This window comes from Acinonyx jubatus, chromosome A3, assembly GCF_027475565.1.
Source record: "Acinonyx jubatus isolate Ajub_Pintada_27869175 chromosome A3, VMU_Ajub_asm_v1.0, whole genome shotgun sequence".
Taxonomy (NCBI): Eukaryota; Metazoa; Chordata; class Mammalia; order Carnivora; family Felidae; genus Acinonyx; species Acinonyx jubatus.
In genome coordinates, this window is record NC_069388.1 from 124,407,966 (window position 1) to 124,430,358 (window position 22,393).

At 46.5% G+C, this 22,393-nt stretch overlaps 1 protein-coding gene and 1 pseudogene across 3 annotated transcripts in view; one reads left to right on the top strand and one right to left on the bottom strand.

The window, feature by feature from the left end:
• KCNS3 (potassium voltage-gated channel modifier subfamily S member 3) overlaps window positions 1-20,454 on the bottom strand; it is a 40,470-nt gene extending 20,016 nt beyond the window's left edge. Inside the window, exon 1 of one of the 3 annotated variants that reach the window (XM_027077948.2) lies at window positions 20,269-20,454. The gene's annotated coding sequence lies outside the window, so the exon portion shown is untranslated. Of the gene's footprint in view, window positions 1-19,506; window positions 19,684-20,264 lie in introns of those variants that run through there. The other 2 variants (XM_027077947.2, XM_027077946.2) reach the window with 2 other exon arrangements.
• LOC106980376 (10 kDa heat shock protein, mitochondrial-like) lies at window positions 10,577-10,916 on the top strand (annotated as a pseudogene).
• Window positions 20,455-22,393: the final 1,939 nt, after the last annotated feature.

Sequence of the window (22,393 nt, forward strand, 5' to 3'; positions counted from 1 at the left end):
TTTAAGAGAGACAGAAAAACAGAGATCAAGCACAGTAGAGGCAGAGACAGAAGGGTGCAGGCAGTTCAAAGCAGGCTCTATGCTGACAACAGAGAGCCCAACGCAGGGCGCAAACTCACGAACAGTGAGATCATGACCTGAGCCAAAGTCAGAAGCTGAACCAATGGAACCACCCAGGTGCCCCTGACCAAACCCACTCCTGACCAAAGCTCCAATCTTGGAAACTCATCAATGTCCCAGGAAAAGTGCAAATACATGTTAGTTTTATAGTCTCACCACTATTTATCAATCATAGACTAATTTTCAATAAAATCTAAGAGTAATGAAATAATAGGAATAATAACAAAAGGTGAAATTCGATGCTACTCCTATCTTGATTAGCTAATGAGAGTTGTGGTCTGGGGTTTTGCTTAAATAAAATTAAGATATCACAATCAGTCTGAAATCAGATTTAGTGTCCCAGAAAAATTGTAGTTATATTTAAATCGTATAATCCAAAGAAGTCAGAATAATACAACACTTTCCAGTTGATTCAGACAGCAGATTACTAAGAATATCCCCGACTTACTTAGTTTTTCCAAATTATCAAATTTCAAGATATACATTAATATGAGAAATCCTTGAATTAACGAACACTTTTTTAAAAATTTGCTGTGTCCCAAGAAGAAAGTGAAAACTTCTCAGGGTCTAATACATTCAGGGATTAAAAATAAATTTATAAAAAATAATAATGAAAATAAAATTATACAAGTTCTGGTCTTCAGGGAGGAAACCAGTAAGTGCCTTCCAAAGCAAAGGCTCTAAATTGTACTTGAAAAGTTAATATAAATGATATTTTCTTGGCCATCCAGAATGAGCAAATGCAATACCATCTCCAGAAATCCCTAAGGCTTGAACCACGGGTAACTAAATACCACTTTCCTCTTCTCGGGTTTTATGTTCCTAGACAACCCTCCCTGGGGAACAGAGGGAGACGGCAGGCTGCTGCTGAGTCACTGAGTCACCTCCAAAGGCAATCTTCAGAACTGAGAGTAAGGAAAAGCCCTGTGGAAGGGTGTGCACTTCAAAAGAGGGAGAGAAATCTCATGGTCACTGATCGCAGCAAGGTCATCCCCATGTGTTAACAGGGCTCTGGGACCACCCTGAGTGGCCCATATGGCTGCCACTATTCCACCGGACATCCCCACTTGCAGATACCCCCTAAAGCATGCCTGGCTGAAATCTGGGGCTCAGGCTGCAGCCAGGTAACAGGCAGGCAAATCAGCCCACCCAGGGGCTTCAGGCCCTATGCTCTGTCTCATTCATCCCCATGTTTTCAATGGCTGATGCATCAAGTGTCTGCACTAACACAGTGATAAAAAGAGCAACTCAAAGCAAGCAGTTCTGTAGCGTAGAGAGGGAGAAACATAGCATGCCAGGATAATTGTGATTGGGAACAGGTAAACGGAAACCTTCTGGAGGACACTGTAGCAATGTGTATTACAAAGCTGTGGTTCCACCTCTGAGAATGTATCCTGAGGGAATGAATTAGACAAGTGTGCAAGGATGGGTATCCAAGGATGTTCACTGCATCAGTGGTTACTCATAAGCGTAAAAATTCGAAGGCAAGCTAAACGTCCATCAACAGGGAAATAGTCAGATTAGGAGGTAGCCATGTAATGCAACAGTCTGTGGCCATTAAAAACACCAAAATCATAATAATGGAAGGAGGTCCCGTATACTGAATCAGGTGTCTCAATACCTCTGAGTGTTTGCACATCTGAACCCATTTAATCCTCATGACACTTGAACAGGTAGTATTTTTATTGGATTCATTTTACAGATGGAGAAACTGGTAGATAGAGAAATTAACTAACTCTCCAGGGTCAACAGCTAAGTGATAGCCTCATGGTTTGAATCTGAGCAATAACACTCTAAAGCCATCCTGTTAACTGCAATCAATGCTCTACTACCTCTAGATTCATGAGAAAATCATCAAAATATGCCAAGTAAAAAAGAGAAAAATAATTATAATACAATATATGGCATGATCTGATCCTTATAAAATATGTCTAACTTTACAAAGTGAAAAAAATAATCTATAAGAATATACACTAAAATGTTAAATGCATTGTCTCTGGGTGATAGAATTCAGGGTGATTTTTGCTTTCTACTCCATACCTCTCAACATTGTGTGACTTTTTTTGCAAGCATTAAGAAACACTTGTGTAAACAGTCATTTCTATTTGGAAAATAAACAATTGAAAGTAGGCTTAGTCAGGACTTGGGGAAAGGAAGGGGGGTGGACATCAAGTGAACGTACAGACTTGGTGGAGGTGGGACCCTCGGCCGATGGACTCCTTGTGAGAATCATAAGCTTCTGCCGTAGATCCACGTCTGCTTTGTGGCTGGCACTGTCCCAGGGACTACAGAAATCAAAGGACAACATGACTCTGGCCCTCAGAGCTTAGAGTTGCTTAGAAGCGGTTATAGGAGGGTACGTAGGTAAATAAATAAGTGCAGTACAGGCGGGAGATGTCAGGTACCCTGAAGAGAGGTACCAAGAAGGTTCCATGGAAATTCAGAGAAGGTAATGGGTCCGTCTGGGATCAGGAGGTAGGGAGAATGACAGGAATGGGTGGCATTTGAGCTGAGCCTTGAGAGTGGGGTCAGACATAAACAAGTAAAGGAGACAAGTAAGTGTAAAAAGGCCGTTCTCCAAGGAGAGGAAGGAACATACGCAAAGCCGCGGGACTGGAAAGCTTGTGTTACGTACCGAGAGCAGAAAATAGTCGAGTCTGGCTAATGGAGCCCTATGACCTAGAGCTATTCATATAGAATATAAAGAACTCTACCTGCACTACCCACACCTTTGTGAGCCAGGAATCACCAAGGTGAGTGATATCCTTTAGGAAAGGAGAAAGGATTACAGGTGACCATACAGACAATCTGCTGAAACAGGGACCATAACTCAGGTCTCCTGAACTATTTAGCCACAAGGAACCAGTCAGGGAGACATAAAAAAAACAACAACAAAACAAAAAAACAAAAACAAAAACAAAAACAAGAACACCTCCTGGAGTTATCGTTGTTCCCAGAACATCTCAAAAATTAGAGGCTGGTGTTGGGCACAGCAATCCACCGGGAACTGCAGCGATCAAAGGTGGCAAACAGTGAACCCCAGTAGTGTCTATGGAAGCACAGACTGATCAGGCCAGAAACGTGGGCAACATTCCATGAATTCACCCACTTCTCTTTTGCACCTCCACTTAACAGAGCAGGAAAGCAGGGGTCGGTAGGGAGAATTCAAGAGGTCCCTGGATTTAGACAGGGGGTGGCAAAAAATCTTGATTTTTCACTGAAGTTAGGAATCCCCCCCTTAAAAATGCAGGCAGTGGCCCAGGGCAATAAGAGCAGTACCAGTGACTTCACCCCACTAGAAATTCCAGATAATCCTGTATCATAGCAGAATTGTTGCAGGCCTCAGAAAATAATCACATAAGTTCATTGTTTCTTTGAAATCACAGTAGTAACAGACCAACTGCTAGGTCATCCTTAAGGAGCTGATAAAGAAGCACACATATCACTAAATCATAAGGTGGTTTAACTGTTTTGGTAACTGTATGCATTTCCATACAGTTGGGTTCCTTTATAGTCTGTGGCTCTTATTTTTTGTATCTGAAAGCACTGTTCTGAAAAGTGGTCCCTAGGCTCCCAGACTGCCAAAGGGGTCCCTGGCACAAAAAGGATTAAGACTCCATTAGCTAGAGATCCTGTTAAAATGTACATCACACCATGGACTCCTGTGTTCAACTCTTTAGTGACTTCCATCTTGCTCAGAGCAAAAGCTCCCTTCCTCCATTTTATTTATCTGATTTCACCTCCTTCTCCTTTCTCTCTTTCATTCCCCTTGGCGTACTGGTGTCCATGCTATTCTTTAATCATTCCTGCCTCAGGGCCTTTGCACTGGTTGATCTCTGTCCCTGGAATGCTCTATCCACAGGGGATGGTATGGCTTCCCCACTCTCTTCAGGCCTGGACTCAAATACCTTCCAAATGAGCCCTTCCTCAGTTACCCTACCTAAAATACCCGCCAACAAAACTCCTATCCCCCCACTCCTTGCTATATTTTTTCTGCTTAGCATTTATCACTCCCTAAAATAGACTTAAAGACATATACTCTGTTTTTTTTTATCATATTTATTATTTATTCCTCCACTCAGATATGAGCTCAGTGCAAGCAGGACTTTTTATCTGTCTTAAATACCACCATAACCCAAGTGCCTATAACCTCATCTGACACATAGTAGGTTCTTAAAAATGATTTGTTGAATTCATTAGTTAGCATTTGTCACAGAGCTTGGCTACTGGCTGCTTCTATCCTATGTCGAATTTTAAAGTCTGTCTGTCTACTGTGCTATTGGGAGAAAAGAAAAATCACAGCAAATGTATTTCTGAAGTTGTGGTCACCACAGAAGAAAGGCAGCTGATTTATCAGCCACTGCAGAAGGAGATGCATTTTCTTCCTTAATAAAAAGGGTTTTCATCAAAGGCGAGATAGACAAGTTCACACACACACACACACACACACACACACACACACACACACCAGGTTATCAGATCAAGTTATATCATAAAACAAATACAAAAAAGTAAACGGGAAAATTGGCACATGGCATACAACCAATAAAAGGCCCGTGAACCCAAGCTGCCATGGAAGTGATGCTACTTGATAAGACCATCACACAGATTCCACCTGGCAAACGGTAGGAGGAAATGGACAGCATACAAACACATGAGTAAATGCAGGTAGCAAGTCACCACATGGACACTGCTCAACTTAGCCAGCTCTGCTGAAACGCACAGGGGCCCGTTTTAAGGCACCGTTACTCAGACTAGCAAAAATGCAGGTAGCCTGGGAAGATCTGCGGCTGGCAGGGCAGCCTTCACAGACATGTAAAGCACCTCATTCCGTTCCACACCCTGGAGCACTCTGTTGCAGTAAGAACCACCAAAGGAAAGCCTGGATTCCTTGTAGTTCCAAAATGTGAGTCGAGGACAGAGAAAGTACTATTTTATATCACATACATCCTTATATGCTCGACTCACTCACATACTGAAAAATAAGACTCTCCCAACCCCAACTGCCCTTCACAACACAGCTTCTTAACATCATCGTTTACACTCACCCTTCCTTCCTCTTGTGCAATTCTTGCCCTGACACTCCACGAAGTGTTTTGCTGAGGGCACCTCAGGATGACTTCTGCACCAGACCTACATGTCCAAGGCATGTGTCACTGTCCACGTCCCACCTCCCAGCCACCCCCCGGCCCCTCCCAGTTCACTGGTGCCACTTGTCTGACTACTCATTCTTGGCTTCCTGTGGCACACCGGCTTCACCTTCCCAAACCTTAAATCTGGGGTCACAAAATAAAATACCTGCAGGGGCCAGGTGCCTGAAATGAAAAAAAAGAGGACATCCGGCCACGGTGACAAGCTGCAGAGCACCGGCCCTGCTGAAAGGGGACTGCTGTCCCTTGTTTGTGCACCTCAGGTGGTCGGATTGCCCAGTTTGCCAAGAACACCCACAAATCTTGTTTTTATGTGAACTTTCCCAATTTTCTAAATGTTGGCAACTGTTGGTTTTAATGTTTTACTGCTGTGAGCCAAATCAAACAAATCTGTAGCCGGATACAATCTGCAGGCCTCAGATCTGGGTCACTGCAGCCCCAGGGGCTCCTCGTATCCCTCTACTCCTCTCCCTGGGAATTTCATCATCTCCAACCCGGATCTCCCCATTACATTTCAAACTCTTGTAACTGCCTACTGGACGTGTCCATTTGAATGTCCCATTGGGACCTTAAAATAAACATGTCCACACTTCCCTTCATCCTCTATTCCCCAACATTTCTCAAATTGCTTTCCTTTCCTTGTCCCTCCCGCCTCTGCTTTAATTCAGACACTCAGTATTTTTCCATGGTTTATTACAATACACTTCTAAGTATCTTCCCTGCCTTAGACCTCCCCCCATCCCCTACCTTTTTGTCCATTTCAAGTTCAAACTACCTTCTAAAATGTGCAGGCTTAAAGCCCTCTGATAGCTCCCTTGCCCTTCAGAATAAACTCTGGATCCAGATTGCTTGAGTCTGAATCCCAGCTTCAACAGCACTAGCTGTGCAACCTTGAGCAAATCACTGAAGTTCTCCGAGCCTCTGTTTTTTCATTTGTAAAACATGGATACTAAGTATCACACACCACATAGAGCCGTCATGAAGTTTTAAAATGAGAATAAGGGCACCTGGGTTGCTCAGTTGGTTGAGGATCCGACCTCAGCTCAGGTCATGATCTCACAGTTCATGGGCTCGAGCCCCACATTGGGCTTTGTGCTGACAGCATGGAACCTGCTTTGGATTCTCTGTCTCCCTCTCTCTCTCCCGCTTCCCCGCTCATGCATGTGTACATGCTCTCTCTTTCTCTCTCTCTCTCAAAAATAAACATTTAAAAAAGAAAGAAAATCTTTAAAAATGAGATAATAAAAATAAAGCTGTCTGTGCTTAGTACATAGTAAATGCTCAATCAAATGTTAGCTGCCATTATGTTTCCTCATCCATTATCCTCACATTCCACAACGCAACTCAACTCTAGGACTACAAAGAATTACCTGAAATTCTCCAAAAGTACCCCCAACTTCTCACTTATCTACCTGCTCAGAATGCCCCTCAAGACTCATATTCTCTATCATATTCTCCAGAACCGAGCCCTGACCCCAGATCTCTCTCTACCCTAAAACCAGCCACTGGCCCCCTCCGCCATTGCCTGCCTCCATTGAGTATTTGACTTGCTAACCTGGAGTAGAACAATTTCCCAGAAGCCTCCACCACAGCACTGGGAGCCCCACAAAGGCGGGGCCTATTTTTTCTTAACCTTTGCATCCTTAATGCCTAGCAGGAAACAATGAATGAGTGGACGAACTTCTTTAATCCCCAAACCAACCTAGAAAGGCTGGCATTATTATGATCCACCAATCTGGATGAGGTTCAGAAGTGTTAAGCACACAGGAGAGACAGCGAGCCCAGTGCCCGAGCCCAGCTTTCCTGGGGAGGCCCGTGTTGGGGAAGCTGCTCACACTTTGCTCCTCCTGGCGGTGCTCTGCTGGCTGTCTTTACACACGAGGCTCAAGTCCTTCAAACTAACTGTACTTCTGTCGTATCCCCCTAAATAAGTGTGGGATGACAAATACGCGTTTTCATCGACTCATGCTGTTTCCACCAAGAGCTTCAAAATATCTACAAAGTCGTTGTAGATACACGCAATCAGTAAAAGAGTCAAATTTTTTCCTGTGCTTACCTCTATGAAGTATGTACACTCGGTCTTCTTTACAGTCTCCATTACAAAAATAATCTCTAGTAAGCCCTTATATGGCGCTTACGTTGTACCAGGCGCTGCTTTAAATATTTCATCTACCTTAAGGTAGATGCTATTATTATCCCCACTCGGCAGATGAGCAACTGAGGCCAGAGAGGTAAAATAACTTTCCTACCGTAAGGGGCAGAGCTGAGATTCAAATTTGTAGACAAGAGCAGAGGCTGTACCTGGCCTGCCAGGATTTGAATCTCAGTCGTGCCAAGTTCCAGTTGTATACTTGGGTAAATTATTAAAATTTCTTAGATGTTTCCTTGTCTGTTGATCGATAGATAAGTACATGATAGATAGATAAACAGATGATAGACAGATAGATAGATAGAGATGGTATAGATAGAATAAGAAATATAATTTCACTTAAGATAAAATGATAATGCCTACCTTAAATTGCTATGAGAATGAAGCGAGTTGATATGTATACACATTCAGAACAGTGCCCAGCACACAATGCAAGTGCTACACAGTGTTCATTATCATTATCATTATCATTATCATGTGAGTAAGAGCTGGAATTCTACACAGAAATTCTCCTATCCGTTTGATGCTCCTTTCACTCCGCCAGGTGCACACACCTCAGCGGAACCACCTGCAACACAGGGAAGCCGGCAGGGCCGTCCGCAGGGCCCTGGTCTCCCGTGCCCTTCCCAGTACATCCCTGGCTCCATTTCAGCAAGCACCATCCTTGAGTTCACCCCCCACTCCCCTCTCAAAAGCAGCAGAAAAGGCTACAAGCTTAGTCTTTACACGCCGGTGTGAAATAAGGCCTTTGGATAGTTCCCACATCTATGAGGGTTCTTGGGATACCAGCAGGAGATACTGGTGTTGGCTCACTAAACAGACAGGATTTTTGTCCGAAGGCAATCGGTGGCTCTCAGGGTCAAAGAGAAGTCTGAAAAAAAAAAGCACACCTGGAAACAAGCAGGAACTGGGGACCTTCTGAAGGTCTGCAAGCAGAAACTACTCCTAAAGGAAAGGTCTGGTCGGGGAGCCACTCCAGAAAGGACACATCCAGGGGCCTCTTCCAACCGGGAGCGCCAGACACATTAGGGCTTTTCCAAAGGATTGTAGAAAAGCGCTTATTGCTGCTGGAAGTAACAGACTGCTTTTGGCAAATCATAACTCCTTAGCACATTCACAACAAACCCAGAGAGCCAAGTGTCTGTTGCTGTAGTAAGCTGCCACAGTGGCTATTTCATGGGGTGAAAAAACAAAAGTTGCATTTAACGTTTTAAAAGATACCGTCAAATAAATACGATAGTTCCTTTAGCATCCAATCCATTATCTGGAAGGTAGAAAGAAATTTCTTCTTCACAAACATCCACATCCAGCTCCTAGAAGCTATCCTGGGAGGATTTTTTTAAAGCTTTCCCCAGGACTATCTGCTGTGACTAATTCCATACTTCATCAACATGAAAAAAAAAAAAAAAATAGAAATAATGAGATTCCCCAGACAATGCAAGCCAAAAAGCTTTCAGTTGGACTTGTTAAAATTAGATCTCACACCTCTCTTTTTTCCAGTTTGTTTCCTAAACGCAATCTCCTCCTTGAGTTTCCAAGTTCTCAAGACAAGGAAGAAGGAGGTGGGGCAGAGCTGGAGGGAGGAAAAGGAGATTCTCTGAAGAGCACAGTATCCATGTGAGAGCACAGCTCAGGACCATGCCCCAGGAGAGAGCTCTGGGCACCACCCCGGGACAGGTGCAGACTTTCCCCAGAGAAGCTGAAAGAATGTCTTCACTCCACAGAAAATAGGAACGAACACTTGAAAAAAAGCAAACTTTGCATACCCTGAAGGAAACACTGGATTGCTTTAGCTGATTTTCACGCTCAAAATTTTCCATGTCTTGAGTTTCCTACTCAAGTTAGTTTAGCAAGGGGAATTCCAAACAGGTACACGCTAGATCAATTTTGTAGCTTCTGAAAAAGTTAACAACAGAACGGTGCAAACAGGGTTTTTTTGTTGCTTGTTTGTTACATAAACAAGAGAAAAATAATGTGTCCCCCCCCCCCCAAGGAGCCACCTAGTTCTTTTATTTGAAATCACAGATAAGCAACACATTGAATTGCTAAAGTTCAAGTTCCTATAACATTTGATGAAAAGAGGCTAAAACAAAGAACATAACAAAAAATTAACTTGGTGGCAGATTTATTCTATAGCAGTAGTTCTCAAAGTGTGGTCAGGGGACCCCTGGGGTTCCTAAGACCCTTTAAAGGGTCCATGAGATAAAAAACTCATTTTCATAATAAACGAAGATGTTATTTTCCTGTTTACTCTCATTCTCTCATAAGTGGCCGAGGAGTTTTCCAGGGAGTATATGATGTGTGAGATCACAGACTACACAGAGAAGCAAGGCTAAGAATCCCCCTGCCTTCCATTAAACCAGACAATAAATACATTTGTAAAAATATAAAATAATGCTACTCTTGCATTGTTTTTGTTTTGAAAAAAAAATTGTTCATAAAGATATGTCATTTACATTAACATGTAATGAGATTACTATTATTATTTTAAATGAATAATTAATACTTTAAATTTTAACCTCTTTAAGATTTTATTTTATTTTAAATTTTTATTTTATTTTTTGTGAAACAGAGAGAGACAGCACAAGCAGGGGAGGGGCAGAGAGAGAGCGAGACACAGAATCCAAAGCAGGCTCCAGGCTCTGAGCTGTCAGCACAGAGCCCCACACGGGGCTCAAACTCACGAGCTGTGAGATCACACCTGAGCCGAAGTTGGACGTTCAACCGACTGAGCCACCCAGGCGCCCCAAGATTTTTGTTTTTTAAGTTTTTTTAATGTCTATTTATTTTTGAGAGAGACAGAGACAGAATGTGAGTGGGTTAGGAGCAGAGAGAGAGGGAGACACAGAATCTGAAGCAGGCTTCAGGCTCTGAACTGCCAGCACAGAGCCCGACGTGGGGCTCGAACTCACGTACTGTGAGATCATGACCTGAGCCTAAGTCAGATGCTCAGCCCACTGAGCCACCCAGGCGCCCCAGCCAAGATTTTATTTTTTAAGTAATCTCTACACCCAACAGGGGGTTCGAGCTCAAAACCTTGAGATTAAGGGTCACATGCTCCACCAACCGAGCCAGCCAGGTGCTCCTAAAATGTAACTATTTTAATTTCTAACATATATATTGATAAATGAGAGTACGCACTGCAGCAGCCAGAGTGATGGCAGGGCAGGCATTTAGAAAGTTTCTTTACTTCTTTGACCAAATTTTAGTTGAAAGGAGTGTGTATGAAACTGTAACCAAAGGAGGCATGATGCTTCCAGAAAAATCTCAAGGAAAAAATATTGCAAGCAACAGCAGAAGCCGTTGGATGGGGCTCTAAAGGAAAGTGTGGAATCACCCAGTTAGTGTGGAAGTTGGACATCAAAGTCTCATCCCAGAATATGGAGGCACCAAACTAGTTCTAGAAGACAAGGACTTTTTATTTAGAGATGGTGACATTCTTGGAAAGTATGTAAACTAAAACACATTATTGAAATGGTATCGGAGCACCTGTGTGGCTCATTCGGTTAAACATTTGACTTCAGCTTAGGTCATGAGCTCACGGTTCATGAGTTGGAGCCCCGCATCGGGCTCTGCACTGACGGTACAAAGCCTGGCTTGGGATTCTCTCTCTCTGTCTCTCTCTGCCCCTCTCCCCACTTGTGCTCACTCTCTCTCTCTCTCTCTCTGTCTCTCTCCAAATAAATTAACTTAAAAAAAATGGTACATGTAAAGCTGCCCATTCATAACTGAAGTTGTGAAATCTTTCATCATGTAGTATAATTTCTATGTCTCTCTTTTATAATAAACTAATGGTATCCAAAAAATACTGATAGTTATAATTCACACTAACAGGAGCTTTGTGGGGGGGGGCGGGTTCAATAATTTTTAAGCATGTAAAGAATCTGAGACCAAAACATCTGAGAATGCTATTTTTCATAGGATTAGAATCTCAATTTCTTTTTTTTTCATCAAATTGTTTTTATTGTGAAAAAATACACAGCACATATAATTTACCATAGTAACCATTTTTAAGGGTACAGTTCAGTGGTATTAAAAGTATTCCTGGGGCGCCTGGGTGGCTTAGTCGTTTAAGCATCCGACTTCGGCTCAGGTCATGATCTCGTGGTTTGTGAGTTCGAGCCCCGCGTCGGGCTCTGTGCTGATAGCTCAGAGCCTGGAACCTGCTTCGGATCCTGGGTCTCCCTCTCTCTCTGCCCCTCCCCTCCTCATGCTCTGTCTCTCTCTCCTTCTCAAAAATAAATAAACATTAAAAAAAATTTTTTTAAATTCCTAACATACAACCATCAGTACCTTCTATCTCCCGAACTCTTTGCATCTTGTCAAACTGAAACTCTATACCCAGTTACTACTTGTCTGTGGTTTGTCTACTTCTGTGCCATCAGCTGAGCTGCTCACACCAGTGAGCACACCTGTGGGGCACATGTCTGAGTGCACGGTGTGTGGAGCAGGACCCTGCTGCCAGGGGAGAGAACGGCCACCTCTCTTCTACACCTCCCAATCCTGGAGTTCCAGTACGAACCTTCTAGCTTCCCACCCTTTACAACTTGCCTCTGCATCTGTGGGCATTCTGAAACCTAACCCCGGTGTCTAATAAATGCTTACGTAGGATTTATCTCTGAGTGGCGAACCCTACCGTATGAGGGAAGGGCTGTAAAACAGGGCTGGCTTGTGCAATTTTAAATGATGTGTCTGGCTGACAGCAGCGACTGGCCAAAAGCAGCTAAAAGCAAACCCATTCATTTAGGACCACATGGCACAACTTCATCCTGTACCCTCGGCTTCTAAGCCCCACATAAAGGACACTGGGCGAGAAGGCAAGATGCACTAGAGCGTCCATATTTTAAGTCTGGGGGGCACCGGGAGAAGAAAACTCAGTGCCCCTCACCACAAAGATGCACGACACTGACATGTGCTTTTTGATCAGATCAAGAAGTCTTGGGGAAACTGCATAAAAGGTGAAGTTCTCAGGCATCATATGAACTTCCATGAGGCTCCTATTTTTGCATATCCAGAGAGCCTATCCTGTAGATTTGTGATCTAAGGAGATGGTGAGAAAAGATGGGCATATGGAGACCCTTTCACTCTTTGACAGAGATGATTGATAGATGATCGATAGATTAGATAGATAGATAGATAAAGATTAGGTAGATAGGACACTGCCACACAAAGATACTTTGCATTTACACATTTAGCCTGGAGGAGGAGAAGAGTCAACCCTGAAATAGCCCCAAGGCTAAATCATGACCAGGCATGTCTAATCACCAAGAGGAGGAGGGTAGGAAGAGGTTTGAAGTCAGCAGCCTCATGAGGGTACCACACTTAGAATACTGGGAATTTTAAAAACCCACAAGAAAAACACGGCACAGAAGGTATATTTATTGACCTCAAAGACAAGCATACTGATATAACCTTTTGCCAGAACCCAGGCGCCTCCTCTCAGTCCAGACCTACCAACCACAGTCTGTAGCTACCAAGTTCTCCCATCTCTGGCCAATTAAATTGTTTACCTTAAGTAAATCCCAGGAAATGCTTTTAGGGTCACCTTGGCATGTCAGTCAGGGCTTAAGAAAGCCAGACCAGTCCACAGCAGAATGAAAGTTACACAATGTGGGCATGTTTGGGGCGCCTGGGTGTCAATCGGTTGAGCATGTGACTTCGGCTCAGGTCGTGATCTCATGGTCAGTGAGTTCAAGCCCCGAGATGGGCTTGCTGCTGTCGACCTGTCAGCACGGAGCCCTCTTGGGATCCTCTGCCCCCCTCTCTCCCTGCCCCTCCCCCGCTCATGCTCTCTCTCTTAAAAAAAACAAAAAACAAAACAAAACAAACAAAAAACAGGGTATGTTCATGCTGGCATTCTTTTATCTCACCACAATAATTATTTCCCAGGAGAGAAGTCAGCATTCCTGAAAGAAGTCATCAGGAAGCAGCAAATGGCTTAACTGATCTGGGGGTATCTTTCAGTTCTATGGTCCTATCTATATTCTCATTCCACACAGCTACAAATTGATCACTTTTTCAAGGCCCCATCAGGCTACCTGTGATGTTCATTCTTGATCTTTAGTCCAGCATATTCTGCTAAACATGGGTCCCCAGGTATCTCTCCTGAATCTTTTCATAAGATACCCACGGGTAAGGAGGAAGAGTCTCACGTGATGAAGAGCAGGTGGTGAGGGATTCCACCGAGACACAGAAAGTTGGCTTAGCCATACCCGGGGCTCTCCACCAGGCCTCACTCCCACATATCTCGGTGGGGCTCGGCATCTCCACACCACCAGGCCTATCACTGGTGTCTCTCCATTTAAGGCAGTTGGTAATCATCAAAGAGCAAATGCTTCGAATCTCACCACAAATGTTCCACATACCCACTCATAGTTCTCCTAATTCAATTTATGAAAACGATCCAAATTAACACATCCGAATGATACGACTGAAGAAAAGTATCCATAGACAGATCACCTATTTTTTTTAAATCATAAAATCACCAGGCTGTGAGGAAAACAAGAACAAAAACACACAGAGAAGGACAAGAGATAAGCTCCAATTTCCCCAGCAGTTAGTGACAAAGCCAGAACAGGATTCACATTTCTAATCTTCTAGAAGTGCAAGTGCCATATAACTCCAAGCACAGAGACGTGGACGTGTTGGTTCACTGAGGACGTGGGCGCAGTTCCCTAACCTCGGCCAGGGTGGCTTCCACACAGACGGGCATAGCCTCACACCTCATCTGGCACCTGCTCAGTCTCTCCAGTCCCTTTCAGAACCAACCTGCACAGATGTGGCCTCCACTTCCTCCCCTCACACTCTTTTTCACTCGGTCCGAGCTGGCTTTAGGTCCTAACTCTCTGACACTCCAGTCAAGGAGGCTCCCAACTGCCACACCTGAGCCTCTCTGATCTGTTCTTCACAGGTGATCTTGCAGAAATATGAATTGGCTCCTGATACTCTCCTCCTACAAATCCGTGAGCTCCTTCCCACAGACCCCTGGATAAACTCTAAGGTCCCCAATCTGGCATAAAGGGTGCGGCATGATCTGCCCTTGTCCTCCTCTCCAGCCTCAACCCAGCCACCCAACCCAGCTCTCCAGAAGTTCCTCCAAGGCTCAGTGTGCATCCTTGCCTTCAAAGCTTCACATCCCTCCGCAGCCTGGAATTCTCATTTGATAAACTTCTCATGTGATCAACTCCTGTCCATCCCTCCGAACGAAAAGTCTCTTCCTCAGAAAGGTCTTCCCAGCTCCCACATCTTAACTAGTGCCTTCCCCATCCTTATTCCTGTCTCCTAGGAAGTTGTTTAGAGCACCTGCCAATCCTTAAATGTTTGTTTCCTTTTTTAAAATGTTTTCATCTTATTTTTTTTGAGAGAGAAAGAGAGTGAGAGCATGAGCAGAAGAGGCATAGAGAGAGGGAGACACAGAATCCGAAGCAGGCTCCAGGCTCTGAGCTGTCTGCACAGAGCCCGACGCGGGGCTCGAACCCACAGACCGCGAGATCATGCCCTGAGCTGAAGCCGGACGCTTAACCGACTGAGCCACCTAGGCGCCCCTAAATGTTTGTATTTCTTTGTTTAATATCTGTCTCCCCATCCACCTCCCACCCCTACATGTCTGTTTTTTTTACCACAGCATACTAGCACCTAACAGTGCCTAACGCTGGGTAAGTACTCCAATCCTTGTGGAATGAATGCTTATACATATTTTTATATGTAAAGAGGATACATATGATTACATAAGTTCATTGTTAAGTCAACATTGATAAGCATCTGCTAGAAGGTCAGCTGAGCCCAGATGATCTGCTCAGGATGATGAGCAAGAGGCTTTCATTCACCAGGGACCTCCTCAAGCACACTGAAGCCAGCTGCTATCAACATTAACTGCTAATCTGTAACATTATTAGCTAAAAGCAGATGTTAGCCCCTTATCATTCAACATGTGTGCAATTAAAGATAATTTTAAAGGGTACCTACTCCAAGCAAACCATGGTGCAAGGCTCTGCAGGATTCCAAGGAGAGCAAGACCCCCTTGCCCACACAGAAATGATAAGAGAAAGAAAAATGATAAAGGAAGGCAGGGACGGAAATTCTTCTAAGTCAGATTCTACATTTGATTGCACATTCTCAACATTGTTATTGAATTCGTAATTGGGATTTCTCTCCACGTTTCCCATACCAGGCTCCTGAATGCAAAAATAAAACAACAGCAATAAATATTTTCTCCTCCTTCCCTGTGCCTCCTGACTGCCAAGAGCAGTGCCCAAAAGCCAGTTTCAGGATGAAATTCACAATCAGCCACCTCCAAGGACCCTCCACATCCACGGCCTTACTGGAGAGGCAGACGGATGATGTCTTTGGAGTCAGAAGACCCCTTGCTATGACCAATTCCAAGTGGCTCACTTTGCCTTGTTTTCTTCATCTGCAACTTGGGCTTCCAAACCACCACCTGTCCATTGCTTATCACACTCTGTTACTAGAACTTAAATGAGATAACCCTGCGAAAGTTTCTGCAAACTATAGTAGGCTATACAAATGTGACAGTTTGTGACTTTTATCAGGCAAATATTTAGCATCTTGTATTGACCTGTCTCGTGCGTGTTAATCTTGAGTCTCCAGGTCCACTGTGTGTTCAGGCTCAGAGAACACACATCTTTTATTCTGCCTGCCCTTGGTATCTGCAGTACTGGGCACACGGCACCCACACAATAGATTCTCGTAGGTTGGTTACTTATTGGCTTTCTTGACAGATTTGACTCAGAGGACAAAGCATTCTACGATTTTTCTGGATTTCTCATGGGTAAGAAGCACTTTTTCTGGAAATAGCCATAATGTTTACCTAGCCCATGATCTTTATGATCTGTCTTCCTTTTTCCCAATTACATTGGAAAGACGACTTTTTTGGCAAAAGCCAAAAGAACATTTCTCTAATGCAGTTTTCAAGGTTCCTTCTAAGGATGAGACAGAGGCCAAAAAGTCACTCGGTAACAGCGAGTCACATCTGGTTGGCATAGGGCACAGTGTTGGGGCTGCAGGGATGAACGAGGAGTGCAGAATTTCACAGTCGCTCTGCACCCAGACTGCCAGGGATAGAATCTCGGCTTCACATAGTCCTACTTGTGTGATTTTGCACAAGTCATTTCATTTCTCTCTTTTTTTTTCTCATCTAAAATGGGGTAATAATCGCTACACTTATCGTGGTGAGCACTGTGTGATGTATGGCATTGTGAAATCACTATGTTGTATATCTGAAATTAATATAATATTGTATATCAACTATACTGCAATAAAAATAAATAAATATTTAAAAACTAAAATAGGTAATAATAGACCCCCACCTCCAAATGTTGCCATCTGGATGAAATGAGTCAATACATCGAGAGCTTTTAGCACAGTGCCTAGTAGAGGGTAATAACAAATATTAGACATCTAGATCCTTGTAGCTAAAAAGACTGAGGGTCAAGAGATGAAAAGTGACTTAAGTTCAGGAGCCATAAAGAGATTGAAACCAGGGCTGGACCGCACATCCTTGTGGGTATTTCACCCAAGTGGCCCTCTGGAGAATCCACCTTCCAGAAACCTGAGAAGCAAGGGCAGTAAAGACACCCACCTTCCCCTCTGCCTGGAACCACCCTGGATAGCTGCCCCTGCCTGCTAGTGGGACCCCCAAGCCCAGCCTCCTCTTTTGATCTTCCATGGGACTCAGAATATACCTAGAGGGCTCCCACCTAGTGCTGGCTCCCCAGAAACACTGTGATGAAGAAGGAAAGCCTCACTCCCTAATGGGGTTGTTCTGAAGATTAAATGAGATAATGCCTGGAAAAGTGCCGAGAAGAGTAGCTGGCATATGGTATGCAGTCAATAAATGTTCTCTATTAAAAAAAAAAAAAAAAAGGAGGAGGAAACCCTGTGGTGCCTGCTCTCTCAAAGCTGCACACATTCCAACCCCAAATGCCAGACACAGGGCAGATTGAGATCTCGGGTAGAAGAGAGGGACGCAGAGTCCTGGAAGAATTACAGCAAAGGGCGAAATTCACTTAAGATAGAGGAGGTGTCTGGAGTCCCCATTCTTCCCCATCTTTCTTTAAAAAAACAATAAGGAAGAAGGAAAAATACTTAGCTGGCAAACCCAAGCGTCAGAGTATTGGATTTTTAATATTTTAATATTTCTAAACAGAGCGAAGACTGCCTCCACCCCCTACCCTAATTATTTTTATACACTTGACCAGCAAAAGCTTGGCTTTGCCACACTGATGAATGGGCTTATTCAGGCTGGTTTTCCAGGTAAAAATGGCTCAGACACAAGCCAGAATTAAAACAGATCCCACAAATCTCCTTAGAATATTCACCACCTGCTTTGGATTCAGAGTTCTTAAGCACTTCAGGACCACCTTCTCCTCCCTACCCCAATATTGACAATCCCTAGTTGTGAAAAACACAAATTTAGTATCAGATCAAGAGAAGGAAGGAATCTGGTGGAAAAAAGAAAAGGAAGAACAGAACTAGACTGAGAGCAGAGATTCATGTCGTGCTGCGCATCCCCCAGAGCAGAGCCCAGGGCCTAGCCCAGGGGGAGCTGGTTGTAAAGGCAAAGTGATGAATCCATGTCCCCGCGGAATTTACCACCCAGGGAAGGAGGGAAACCGACATATTACACCAAATTCAACCACAAAATCAACTCCGCCCTCTTTCAGCCTGAACTATGTGGGGAAGAGAAGCACCAGGGCATCTCCCTTTAGCAAAGGGGCAGGTGCTCAGGAAAATGCTTGCTTCCTGTTTACCTGGGCAAGGTATTTGCAAGTAGTCTAAAAAGGGGGGAAACACACACGGTTCTATGCAAATAGTTATGCAAATCACTTAAGCAAATACATGAAAAAGGGAGGGGAAGGTTTCCGATCTGGTTTTCCTCACCTGCCCCACTCTTCAAAGGGTAAGATGAAATACAAAATCCAGGAGCGGGACGAACTTCAAGTCCGCTCTCTATGAAGACCAGGCACAACCCCGCTCCACCCGCTCACGCTCTGGCCTCAAACCAGAGCCCCCGGGTTATTCAGGTGGGTGGAGGCGGTTCTTCGCTGTCCTCCACCCCTGCCACGGGCTGCCGGAGTTAGACTACCGGCTCGGTCTCCCTTGTGGAAATGTGTGTGACAGCAAGGACGCAAAAGGTGCTCCTTTCCCAAAAGACATGGGGAGAGACAGAGCGGGGAAGGCAGGGGGAGGGGGGGACGGGCGGGGAGACCGAGCCCTGCAATGCGAAAGGCTCCCAGCCCGGCTTGCCGCGGCTCCTGCCGGAAGGTCTGGCTTGCTCACCAGCCCATTCACATGTACAGGTCCGGCAGCTACCCCGAGGAGCGCGGGAAAGGGAAGTTCCCGACCCCCCACCACCGTTGCAAAACCGAGGAGTCGGCGGGCGAGTCTACATGGGCCCTGCAAGCCCCAAGCGTCTCCCACCCCGAGCGCCCCGGCAGTCCGTGGGCGCAGCGCCGCACCAGGACAAGGGCCCTGGGTGCGCTCTTCCCTGCAACTGTCGCGGGGCGCCTTGCACCGCTGTAGGGCAAAGGGGAGGGGAGGACTGCCAGGAAAGAAGGCGGAGCAGGCGGCCGGGGAAGCACTTACATTCGCGAGGAAAGCGCCTCCTCTCGAGGAAGAGAAGGAAAGGCTTCCCGGCTAAGGAAACGCCCCAGGGATGCCCTACGCAAAGTGCCGCCTTCCCCCCCCCCCCGCCCCCCTCCGCTCCCCGACTCTCCCGCCTCCGGTCCTTCCTCTACCCCGCAGCTACCCACCCCACGTCCCAAAGAGGATCCTAGATACCCTCCCGAGGCCTTCAGAGGAGCCCAGCCAGTCTCGCCACGCGCAGCTCGAGCAACAGGCGGATCTTTAGGACTACCAGCGACGGCGGGCTCCGAGGACCGGAGGACGAGGGGCGCTGCGAGACAGGCGCCCAGCAGAATGCAAAGTCCCTGCGGGCCTAGACCTGCGCGGTCTTGCCCCCGTGACCTGGCCCGCGGGGCTGCTGGGGCAGCAAAAGGTGGGGAAAGTTGCGGGGTCGCACGGGGAAGTCGCCGGAGTGCGCGCGGAGGAGGGGACAGGAGCAGGTACCTGCAGGAGTCCCGGCGCCTCGAGCTCGCTCCGCTTTGCGACGCCGCCTGCCCGCGCTGCAGGAATCAGGCCTCGCCGCGCGGCCCCGCGCCCGCCGCGGCGGCGGCGAGGAGAGCGGGGTGGCCCGCCTGAGTCCGTCGGTCCGTCCCGCCCGGCGAGAGCTAGGCGCCTGGGAGCCGCGAATAGGGCGGGGCGGGACGGGGCGGGGCCGGCCGCTCGGCCGCCGCCCCATTGGTCGGGCTTCGGCAGCCGCCTGGCTTCGGGCCCTCCGCCCGCGCTCTCCAGGCGGAGGGCCCGGCGCTCAGACGCCGGCTATTGCAGGTTGCGGGACTCAGGCCGTGCGACCCGCGGATGCACGGAAAGACAGGCGGCCTTGCGGAGCGCGCGCCCCCGCCCAGGCCCGAGTGCAGAGTCACCCCCGGAGCCGCGTGCCCTGTCCGGGTGGGAGCAGGAGCGCGCCCAGTGCCTCCTACCTGCGCGCCCTCCGGGCTGGAGCCGCGACCCAGCGGGAGACCGACCACCTCATTCCGCGGCCCCGGCGCCTCCGGCAACTGCCTCTCCAGAAGTCGCGACCCAAGCGACACTCTGTATATTGGCCGGGATTCTCTTAGGAAGTGCCGAGGCCCCAACTTGTTTTAAAACAAAGTGAGAAGAAAAAAACGGCCCCGGTCCTGCCTGTTTACCAGCCGCCCCGCTGCCCGAAGACTCGTGCACGGTGCAGAACAAGACTGTTTCACAGGCTCCGTTCCTCGACTTACCTACCAAGTCACATGCACTGAGCGAAAGGGGGACGAGTCGAGTCTCCTTCCCGAAGGATGGAAGAGGGGTCAGAGGGAGATGCCTTCGGCCGAGGTTGAGGAACAAACCCGGGCCTCAGCGAGGGCGGCGTGCGGTCCAGAAGGCGTCGCGGGCCCCTCTGCAGTGAGCAAGAACTCAGTGAACCGCCCGGAGGAGAAATGGGACGCTCGGGGACCCACCCCCGCGCTCCCCCGCCCGCCCCCAAACTGCAGATTTTTAAGTTGTGCAGACTTGCAATAATTCCTCAGAGCCAGCTGCTCCAAGCTGTAGGCTCCCAGTGTTCCTGGGTTCCCGCCCCACATCACGCAGTGGAGCAGCCGCCCCCAACCCAGCACCTGCTGACCACTGGCCTCTGACTAGCATCTAGCAAGATCACACAGAGTGAAGTTCCAGGCCCTGAACCAGGCACATGGGAGAGGACAGGGGCAAAGGGATGTACGGAAAAGGTGAAAGACACCTTCTTTGACCTCGTCCAAGTACCGGCTGATGTCTTTGGATTTTCACATTGTTTTTGTTTGATCAAAACCCACAATAGGAATCAAAAGGAGCAATGTTTACAGTATCTGGTAGGCTAAAAGGGGGTGAAATCTGCTCCTTACAGGGATAAGGATAGTAGCAAGCAGGAATGGCAGAGGAGAAGAGAAAGCACAACACAGTCTTTTCTCAGACACCAGCATTTTCATTTGGCTCATGGAAGGCAAGATGGGGACGCAAGTGACTGGAGAACAGGTATTGGGGGCCCTCTGTCCCTAATCCCATTGTTCTTTGGCTCCCCCAAGCCTGTCCCCTGTTGTGGAAGAGGATCCAAAGCATTTGTCTACACTGCTGTTTGCAAGCCTCTGAAGAAGGTAATTTGCATATGCAATCATGATGTTTAGGGTAAGATCTAAGATTATTCTAAAAATACATTTATATTTTATCAGCACCTAAGAAGAATGCTTCCAAATCTCTCCCAGCAGTTAGCTATTTAATCATTTTAAATCACTAAGTTATCCAAAAAGTCTAACATTGTTTACTTGAGAATGGAATATGTTCAGAATCTTCCAAGCACTGCAGAAGGCATCTGCAGTGCAGAAGAGTCAGGGAGCAAGGTCTTTCTCATGGGTCTGGATGGCACCTGTGAACTGGAGGGAAGGCACCCATGGTGGAGGTCAGAAAGCACCCCCACATGGCATCTGTGAAATCTGGAGACAGAAAGGACAGGCCTCCACTATGGCCATACGGGGGTGAGGTGTAGAAGGGGCACAGATTTAAGAGACAGACTGGGGTTCTCATCATGCAGTACCCTAGGGGGAGCCCCATAAACAAGTCACTTAGTGAACATGGTGTTTCTTCTTTTATAAGAAAACTTCCTCCCTTACAGATGATCATGTGAAGCATATAGAATAATAAACAGGAAAGCATTGTATGGACCATAAATTACATGTCTATTCCCCCAAAGTTTACCCCTGACAGTTTACCAAGGTTGGGCCAGGCAAAGTGGCAAATGCATTCATACACACACACACACACACACACACACACACACACACACACAGAAAACCATGCTCTCCATCACTGCCCCCTCCTACTAGGGCTTCTTCCTCAGACCTCAGTCTCTGTTGCCACAGTGCCTGCTCTGATCCACTTGACTGCCTCTTTCCTCCCACACACCCATCTCCTTCCTACACCGTTTAAATGTCTTTATGCCACATGATATGACCCCATCCCCTTTTCATTAGCCATGGACATAGAAAAGCATCTGGGCAAGCCATGCATTAACCTATAAGGGGTTCATCATCAGCTGACAATTGTACTCACTCCTCCATAGTTTCCAAAGAGACTCCCAGAGTCAGTGAAGACATCTCAAGCAAATGTGGGCCCAATGCAGTTTGTCTTCTAGGCTTCCATATTCTTTCCTGCTCTGGACGCTCCTTTTTAAGGTCTTTCTCTCTTATCCACTTACCCACTGTCCATGTTCTCCCTCTCCTCTTCCCTCCCAAACCTTTTCCTGACCCTTCGTTGTCTCTAAAATCCAAATGACAGAAACCCAGCTGAATGTCACCGCTGGAAGTAAGGGAAGTACTGATTTGCTTTTTAAATGGAAAAA